The sequence below is a fragment of the Rattus norvegicus genome, chromosome 13 (genome assembly GCF_036323735.1).
Source record: "Rattus norvegicus strain BN/NHsdMcwi chromosome 13, GRCr8, whole genome shotgun sequence".
Classification (NCBI taxonomy): domain Eukaryota; kingdom Metazoa; phylum Chordata; class Mammalia; order Rodentia; family Muridae; genus Rattus; species Rattus norvegicus.
This window is the reverse complement of record NC_086031.1, coordinates 452,393-462,235: the sequence shown is the minus strand read 5'-3', so window position 1 is coordinate 462,235 and position 9,843 is coordinate 452,393. Positions and strand designations below refer to the sequence as shown.

At 40.9% G+C, this 9,843-nt stretch overlaps 1 pseudogene; it reads left to right on the top strand.

Annotated features, from left to right (window-relative positions):
• Positions 1-505: 505 nt before the first annotated feature.
• On the top strand, positions 506-1,231 carry Lasp1-ps1 (LIM and SH3 protein 1, pseudogene 1; annotated as a pseudogene).
• The last annotated feature ends 8,612 nt before the right edge of the window (positions 1,232-9,843 follow it).

Here is a 9,843-nt window from a genome sequence, read left to right as displayed (position 1 = left end):
TGTTACAGGATTAAAACTCACAGGTGGGGTTGGGGATTTAGCTCAGAGGTAGAGTGCTTGCCTAGGAAGCGCAAGGCCTGGGTTCGGTCCCCAGCTCCGGGGGGGGGGGGGGGCAAAAAACAAAACTCACAGGTATACTGTATCATAAGTAGCATAGTCTTTGCATATAATAAGCAAAAAAATATAGGAATCTAAACTTCAGTATACTAATTTTGTGAATCTAGAAAGAGATTATGCTCCATCCTATACAATGAAGATAGAATGAGTTGATACAATTTAGCATTCTCATTCTTTAAATTGATTTTGTCTTTCACTTAGTCAAGAAATTATTCAATAGGCTATTAAAAGCTCAAAAAAATGTTTTCTACAAAAAAAATCCACAAAAGAAATATTTCCCATGGTTGCAGCCACCTCCTCTCACCAGTTCACCCAAAGAAAAGGGAACACACATGAACACGGGCGACCCTGACCCAGTCTTTCCTCAGAAACTACATAAAAGTTCTCCATGAACCATAATTGTGCTTGGTGCAGCAAGACCGTGTACCCTATGTAAAAACTGAACTGTCTGGATAAAGTCTGGCATAAAGCATGCTTTCACTGTGAGACCTGCAAGGTGACCCTGAACATGAAGAACAACAAGAGTTATGAGAAGAAGTCTCACTGCAATGCACACTACCCCAAGCAGTCCTTCAACATGGTGGCCGAAACTCTGGAAATCCTTTGCTTCAAGCAACAGAATGAGCTACAGAGTCAGGTGTGCTACAAGGAGGAGAATAAGTGCAACGGTTATAGCCTGGTGGCAGACACGCCCGAGCTGTATAGCTGCAGGGTATCAAGAAGACCCAGGATCAAATACCATGAGGAATTTGAGTAGAGCCACATAGGGCCCAGTGGAGGTGAAAGTGTGGAATAGGGACACGGAGAATCCCAGACAGCAGCAGCTACCGAAGGCCCATAGAGGTGAGCCACAGCCTCACCATATCAATGCCCCAGTTTACCAGTAGCCCCAGAAGCAGCAGGTAACCAAGCATCCTGCAGTCCCTGTTTCCGAACAGCTCAGTGCCCCAGTGAGAGTGGGAGGTAATGTGCAGTGTATGACTACAATGCTGCCGATGAAGACGAGGTCGCCTTCCAGAATGGAGACACAATTATCAACGTGATTAAAGCATTGGATCGTAGAGCACACCAGCTACACGGGATGCTGCCAGTCAACAATGTTGAGGCCTTCTGAGCCCTGTGCTGCCCCACCCTATGTCTTCAATGGATTCCAAGGCATCACATCTGTCCTGGGTCCTGACCTGTCCACCCTTTAGTTTCTCTCTGCCTCTTAAGATGTTCAACTGCTACTTTATCCCCACTTTTTCCCCTGCTTCTTTTGATGCCCCAAGCCTTGTTTTGCCCTTGTTGTGGGCTCCTTCGTCTGGCAGGTTTTCCCATGGGCCACTAGATTGATTTTTCTCTCTGGATGGAACAGGCTGGACACTCTGGTGAAGGCAGGATTGCTTTGAGGAGTCTGGGCTCACAGTGCTGGGATGAAATGGGAGACCCATTAAGGAGATCAGTTAGATTGGGTGTAGTGGCATTCACCTTTAATCCCAGCAAAGGGAGGCATAAGAAGGCAGATCTGTGACTTTGAGGTCAGCTTGGTCTACATCATGAGTTCGAGAACTATGTAGTTAGACCCTGTCTCAGGGAAGGAGGGGTTAGTTAGTTCTCAGATTCACTTCCTGCCTTAGGCTTCTCAGAACCCCTGGCTCAGGAACCCTGACATTGTTCCTCCTCTAGCTGGAGTAAAGGGCATATTCCTTTATGACCCAGGTGGGCCTCCAAACATTCCTGGGGGTGGGGAGGAGTGGACATGGGAGGAATTAAGGCCTCAGTTATGTAGAGGACAATGTGTTGACCTTTCCTTTAGTCCATCTTCCTGACTCTCTGCCTCCTCAGGGCATCCAGAAAAGAGCAGAGATTGTGCTTCAGGCAAAAGCCCTGCCCTTGTGTACAATGCTTCACAGAGTGCCATTCTGACCACACAAACCTAGGGTGGTCAAAGCACTCCCCAGAAATCCCAGCTTGGGTCAAATTTTTGTCTTATTTCTAGGGGCAGCAGCAGAAAGGAGGGAACTGGTTGTTTTCCACAGGCTTGTTTGCTTCTCTCTTCCCCAGCTTCCTGGGATTCTATCTTCCTGGCTGGGAGCCTACTGTGAAGGGTTGAGCAAGGAATGCCTTTGGGACTTGACAGATCTATTTCTTCCTGCTCTCCTGGGAAAAGGTCTCTGTGTTGCCTGTAGCCTTCCTTCCCCGGAACAAGGCTGGACTGGCTTAGATTTCTGCTATGACAGAAGATGGAAACAGACTTCTGGAGAATAGGAGGCCCTCCCACCTCACTGTGGAGGAGGGAGAAGGCTTCTAGGTTAGACATGTGCTTTCCTGTCTTTGTGTCTGAGGTTACAGAGTATTGTACCAGAAGGACTGAGTCACCAACACTGTGGCACCTCACCTGAGGCACTTCTGTCCTTGAAGCAAAGAGTCCAGGGCTTGAAAAATGACAGCACCATCTCTGGGCTGGTGCTAAACCCAAGTTCCTCCTTTACATCTGGAGCCTGGGACAGTACTCACTTGGCCTCATTCATCTCTGGGTTTTCTTGTTACTCCTTCTGGATCCTCTGTTTCTCATCTTTACCCTCAGTCTGATGTCAGGCCCCTTTACATACTCAGAACCTGCTGCAGGTGAGGTTTGAACCTGAAGTCCTTAGTCAGGACAACAAAGTGGTTGCGATGAAAGCTTGCTAGAGTAACCATTTTCTTGTCTGGTCAATCCTTTTATTTCGGACCATAGTCTGGGTAAAGGCCAGAAGTTTTCTGGTGGGCAGTATGGGGAGAACCTTGTAGGAGCATCTGAGGAGTCACTGGGCAGGTTCCAGTCCATTGCATTTCCACATGATCTCGAAGCACAATGTGGTTCTGGGCACCAGAGGTCAGGGGAAATTGCTCTTGGGGGGCCAGTGTTCAGGAGGTGCTACAAGCCTACTGGTTCCTCTCAGGTGAACCTCCCTTCCCATTGTGTCAAGGCAGCTGCTCTTCTAGTGCACTGGAAACTGGATAGACTTTCGCACACCTGCAGAGGGAAGAGGAACTACCTAAGGTACTGAGGAGCCCAAGCCTGCTGGAGACCAAGCCCACGGTCTATTCCTTTGTAAAGGTGTTTTCTGCCAACCAAAACCCCAGATAAAAGGCTCCTTGGCTAGACTGTGACCTTGACTTTTGTGGACCAATCCTGTAGTTCAAGATTACCCATGGAAAGGGACTCATGAATTTTTCCCATGCTGCTTCCTATTACCCTCCTCATGTACCTCCAGGGAACATTTTATTTCCTAATAGTTGGACACAAGACAAAAAGTACCACCCCAAAGAGCCCGTATTTAAACAGAAACAGAAGTCATCCTGTGAAGCCTGCCTCTGTCTACCAACATTTCGTGTGTGTGTGTGTGTGTGTGTGTGTGTGTGTGTGAAGCCACTTCCTCATCTTTTATATTGGGTTGTCATCTTTCTTTGGTCTGTTTGGTTGCCTCCCTCCTGGCCCCGTGCTTGGGATAAATTCTTTCTGGTCTGTTATGATTTTGAACACTGCTTTGAACCACAAAGTGAATGTTTATCCTGGTGACTCAAATAAAAGTATCATTTTTACCTGCTGGCATGGGGAGGAAACTACTTTCCTGATTGCAGACCTACATTGCAATATTCAGATTTTTATGAATCAAACTAAACATCCATAAATCTATACATTCAAAAATGAGATTTACACATGTGGTCTTCATATAAGTTCTCAAGTCCCTCTTTTTTAAGGGTTTGTGGGAAGACCTCCACTTGATAAGGCCACAGAGACCAGAATCACTGCAATCCACAAGAGGTTTATTTTTCCAATGTACGCTGGGGTCCCCCAGCACACAGGTAAAAAGAGACCCGGAGCTCACAAAGCACACACTTTTTATAAACATTTTGGCGGGGAATTCAGCGGTTGCCTGAGTTGAACGGCTGTGATTGGTTACCCTGAGCAACAATTAAAATTATTGGTCAACTCAAATTGGAAGTTTGTCTTGTTCATTTGGCCTTGTCCTGCCCATCTTGTGGAATTTGTGGTATTTCCTGGCATTGTTTTTTCTCCATGTCACTTCCCCTAGGTAGGGGGTTAGCCTACTATTTCTGACAGGGTTCTCACACTTTCTCTTACTTTTCCAGCTTAGTGCAGACTGTAACTTGAATTTGATTCATATAACACCCATAAAGGGAGAAGAGAATTAGTTCTCACATGCTGTACTCCAGCATCAACCTGGGTGACACAACATAGACACACACAGACACACACACACACACACACACACACACAGAAAGAGAGAGAGAGAGAGAGAGAGAGAGAGAGAGAGAGAGAGAGAGATTTGACTGCCTGACTGTATGACTACAATGTGTAGATATAATGGAACTCACATGAAAATTTATGTAGAGTCTATACTTGTAACAGTGCAGAGAATCTGAAAAAAAATAAAATTTGAAAAAAAATATATACATACACATACATAATATATTTTAGTAATGAAAATTATAAAATTAAATGCCTTTAAACTTTATATTTGTATAGATTTTTAATTTTCTTTTTAAAAGACTTTATTTATTTACTTAATGTACATACATGAGTACTATTTTTCCATGTATATCTGAATACCAGAAGATTGCAACAGACAGTTTTGAGCTTCCATATTTGTGCTAGGAATTGAACTCAGAACCTTTCTAAGAACACAATGTACTGTTTGTAACTGAGCCAGTCTCTATCTCCAATTTTAATTTTTGTATTAATGTTTAAAACTATTAATTTGATAATATTTAATCTCTGTTCTGTGATAAAAACCACCCAGAAGAAACAGCAACTGGGAGGGAGTAGGATTTAATCGGCTTACATTTACATGTTATGGTCCCACATTGAGAAATAATTAGGACAGGACCTAGCACAGCAACAATACAAGAATATTGATTACTGGTTTGCTCTCAGACTGGCTCTTGGCTCATATTCATCTAAGCATTCTTATATAGAAAACATGCTTAGGGATGTTTCTGCACCTATTTTCCTGAGCCCTTCCACATCAATTAACAAAGCAATCTCACACAGAGAATGTCAGAGATCAACCTGATTCTGGTGATTCATCTCAGATGAGCCTCGTTTGCATCATGTTGACAATAAAAACTAATCTGCTTTCTCCATTGCTTGTCATCTTGACAAAAAAACGCATCAGTTTTAAAATATAACTTCATCATTCTTGTCTACAATATCTCAAATCAGTGTCAAAACAGAGTACAACTTTAAAAAGTCACATTTATCTCTGTAGAAAAGAAAAATCGAATAGATAATTATGGATGATTGGGATATGAAGACTGGAAGAGGAGAACCTAGTCTGAACAGAGGGGGAGAAGCATAAAGATGGAGGGAATGCAGACAGCTAGAGAATTAAAATTGAGGGACATTTGAGGTATAATACAAAAACCATATATATATATATGGTTTATATATAATTAAAAGTTTTAAACATTAATACAAAAAATTAAAATTGGAGCTAGAGACTGGCTCAGTGACAAACAGTACACACACACACACACACACACACACACACACACACACACATTTTTATATATATATATATATATATATATATATATATTTTTTTTTTTTTAAGAAGTAACTCCAAAAAACTTTAGTCATATATGCTGCTATCTTTAGTACAGGAAGCTACTCAACATGCTGCCAAAGAAGGGAAATATACTCCATCCTAGCCTCAAACCATTTGCTCTTTAATGAGGTCCTGTTGACAAAATATGCTAGTGCAAATGTGTCACAAAGATTATGGCTATGACAAGCTAATATGCGATTTGATTGGAAGTTCACTCAATAAGATGGAACTTATAACCAGCACTTCTTAGTTAACCAAAAATATGAGACTAGATAGTCCAAAAAAGTAGCAATAAAATGATTCTTAATATACAATTGAGATTTTGTTATTCTCATAGGTCAGCTCTTGTTCAGCTATCACCCAAGAGGCTTCCTTCTGCAATATCAGCAGAAGGGAACAAATACAGAGACCTATAAGCAGACATGATATATCATGGGGAATCTTGGGACACTAAGGACTAAATAGGAAGTTTCTGTCAAATGCATCCCTTCAAGGCTCAGGTAAGCTCAATGGAAAAGAAGGAAGAAAGAGTATAAGACCCAGAGGAGATAAAGGATACTAAAAATAAACAAGCCCTCTAAATCAACAGAATCACTACACATATAAACTCACAGAGACTGAGGCAGCCTGCATGGGGATTGCACATAGATCTGTGATCATACAGCTCAATGGAGAAGTGAACACATGCCCGATTCCTATCTCTGAAGTTTCCTCCAATTTATAATCACTGCAAATGAAAATTTAGTTTCCTTCAAGGGATTATCTTTGGGTATGCATGCTCAATGTTAGATCAGCTACAGAAAATGAATTCAATAGCATCATTACAATGTCCTTGTCTCATTTTACTGATATATATAGTATCATCATTAATATGGCCTTATCATCAAGTTTTAATGGGTAACTGTGAGTAATAGCAGTAACCTTCATTTTGGTTTTGGTGACACCAGAAAATTCCTAACCAAAAAATTCAATATAAGGTATGTTATACCTATCATTCATTTTTATTTTTTTTATCTTCCTACCTATGGCTTATGGGAGGAGTGTGGTTTTCTGAATAGGTTAATTTCAAATAATATAATATTGTATGTAAACATACACACACACACACACACACACACACACACACACAGCTCATAAGAAATAGCAGGTATCCATATGGCTTTTTAAATCATGTTCACCAATTAATGAATGGAGAAAGACATTATAGCACATATACACAAATTTTGATGTATGTGTTTTACTTGGAGGAAATCCTCGAACAATCTTAACTGGAAGTGTAATATAACAAAAAGTATATTTTTAAAAGTATAACTAACTTCTCTACCTTTAAGTCTCATATATAGCAGAGGAAAAGAAAACAAAAACATAAAGGAGAAACTGTCATGCAAGAAAGACTGCTAATGCCTGAGAATTTGTAAAGTTTTATAAATTTTACCTCTACTGGGTCAAAAAATAGAGATTATTTCCTGCATGAATAAAAAGAATTGTAATTCAAGAAAGATAAGACAATTTATTGTTCTACTTATATATTTTTAAAATATTTGACTTCTTATACAACAAGAAATTACAAAACAGCTGCCATCACCTTTTCATGTAACCAGATATAAAAATATCTTTGAAATCATTAGTATATCCTCATTATAAAATTTATCAAACTGCCATAAACATGTTAAATTTTGACATTCTTCCAAAATCATTTTATGAGGACTGAAACACTGTCATTGGGCCATATTTAGAAACTGAATGACAAGTATAATTTTTATTTCCCTGCCTGATGATTACTCTGTTTCCATGTATCAATGTGTGTGGTTTAATAGAAAGAACATAAACTTTAAAACGACCTTTATCTTACATTACTAATGTGCTTAATATATTACTACATATTACTTAAAACTCTCCCTTTATTCATTTCATCATGTGAAAAAACTAAATAATATGTAAGGTACACGATTCTCATTAGCAATATATTATGCATGATTGCTGTGGGAATGCACTTAGCAAATTTTAAGCAATTCCTAAAGAAAAGTGTTTGCTAGTCCCTTAAAAGAATAAAACACAGATTTAAGTAGGAATGTGCTCAATTAGTAAAGAACTATGTAGAGAAAATTAAGAATATGTTTGTTGAAGTATTCTGCGAAATGACAATGTTCTTGGAATAAATTTACATAGCAATAAACTTAGTTTCATAAATTTTCAAGATTATGAATATATGCTTTGTATTTCATATGTGTTTAGGAAGTTTAGAGGTCTCTACAAATGAATATTATGTTAATGTTATGAAGGAGATGTTAAAAGCTTCATGCCTTGGATGAAAATAATGAAATCTAACTTCTTTCTTTGGGTCATAGAAGGAGACAGTGATTCACTGTTCTCCCTTCAAGAATGCACTTGACTTTGAAGGGAAAAAAGAGTGCTCGTGCTCTCTGCCCCCAGACCCTGTGAGAGAGAGACCCAACCGCCTGGTCAGGTGGGCACTCCTGAGGCTGCAGAGCTGAAGAGACCACCAACACTGCTCACCCCTGCCCACATCCCTGGCCCAAGAGGAAACTGTATAAGGCCTCTGGGCTCCCATGGGGGAGGGCCCAGGAGCGGCAGGACCCCTGCCTGAGACACCACCAGAATCTGAAGGAAACAGACCTGATAAACAGTTCTCTGCACCCAAATCCCGTGGGAGGGAGAGCTAAACCTTCAGAGAGGCAGACAAGCCTGGGAAACCAGAAGAGACTGCTCTCTGCACACACATCTCGGACGCCAGAGGAAAAAGCCAAAGACCATCTGGAACCCTGGTGCTCTGAAGCTCCCGGAAGGGGCGGCACAGGTCTTCCTGGTTGCTGCCGCTGCAGAGAGCCCGTGGGCAGCACCCCACGAGCGAACTTGAGCCCCGGGACCACAGGTAAGACCAACTTTTCTGCTGCAAGAAAGCTACCTGGTGAACTCAAGACACAGGCCCACAGGAACAGCTGAAGACCTGTAGAGAGGAAAAACTACACGCCCGAAAGCAGAACACTCTGTCCCCATAACTGACTGAAAGAGAGGAAAACAGGTCTACAGCACTCCTGACACACAGGCTTATAGGACAGTCTAGCCACTGTCAGAAATAGCAGAACAAAGTAACACTAGAGATAATCTGATGGCGAGAGGCAAGCGCAGGAACCCAAGCAACAGAAACCAAGACTACATGGCAACATCGGAGCCCAATTCTCCCATCAAAACAAACATGGAATATCCAAACACACCAGAAAAGCAAGATCTAGTTTCAAAATCATATTTGATCATGATGCTGGAGGACTTCAAGAAAGACGTGAAGAACTCCCTTAGAAAACAAGTAGAAGCCTACAGAGAGGAATCGCAAAAATGCCTGAAAGAATCGCAAAAATCCCTGAAAGAAATCCAGGAAAACATAAATAAACAAGTAGAAGCACATAGAGAGGAGACACAAAAATCCCTGAAAGAATTCCAGGAAAACATAAATAAACAAGTAGAAGCCCAAAGAGAGGAGACACAAAAATCCCTGAAAGAATTCCAGGAAAACACAATCAAACAGTTGAAGGAATTAAAAATGAATAGAAGCAGTCAAGAAAGAACACATGGAAACAACCCTGGATATAGAAAACCAAAAGAAGAGACAAGGAGCTGTAGATACAAGTTTCACCAACAGAATACAAGAGATGGAAGAGAGAATCTCAGGAGCAGAAGATTCCATAGAAATCATTGACTCAACTGTCAAAGATAATGTAAAGCGGAAAAAGCTACTGGTCCAAAACATACAGGAAATCCAGGACTCAATGAGAAGATCAAACCTAAGGATAATAGGTATAGAAGAGAGTGAAGACTCCCAGCTCAAAGGACCAGTAAATATCTTCAACAAAATCATAGAAGAAAACTTCCCTAACCTAAAAAAAGAGATACCCATAGACATACAAGAAGCCCACAGAACTCCAAATAGATTGGACCAGAAAAGAAACACCTCCCGTCACATAATTGTCAAAACACCAAACGCACAAAATAAACAAAGAATATTAAAAGCAGTAAGGGAAAAAGGTCAAGTAACATATAAAGGCAGACCTATCAGAATCACACCAGACTTCTCGCCAGAAACTATGAAGGCCAGAAGATCCTGGACTGATGT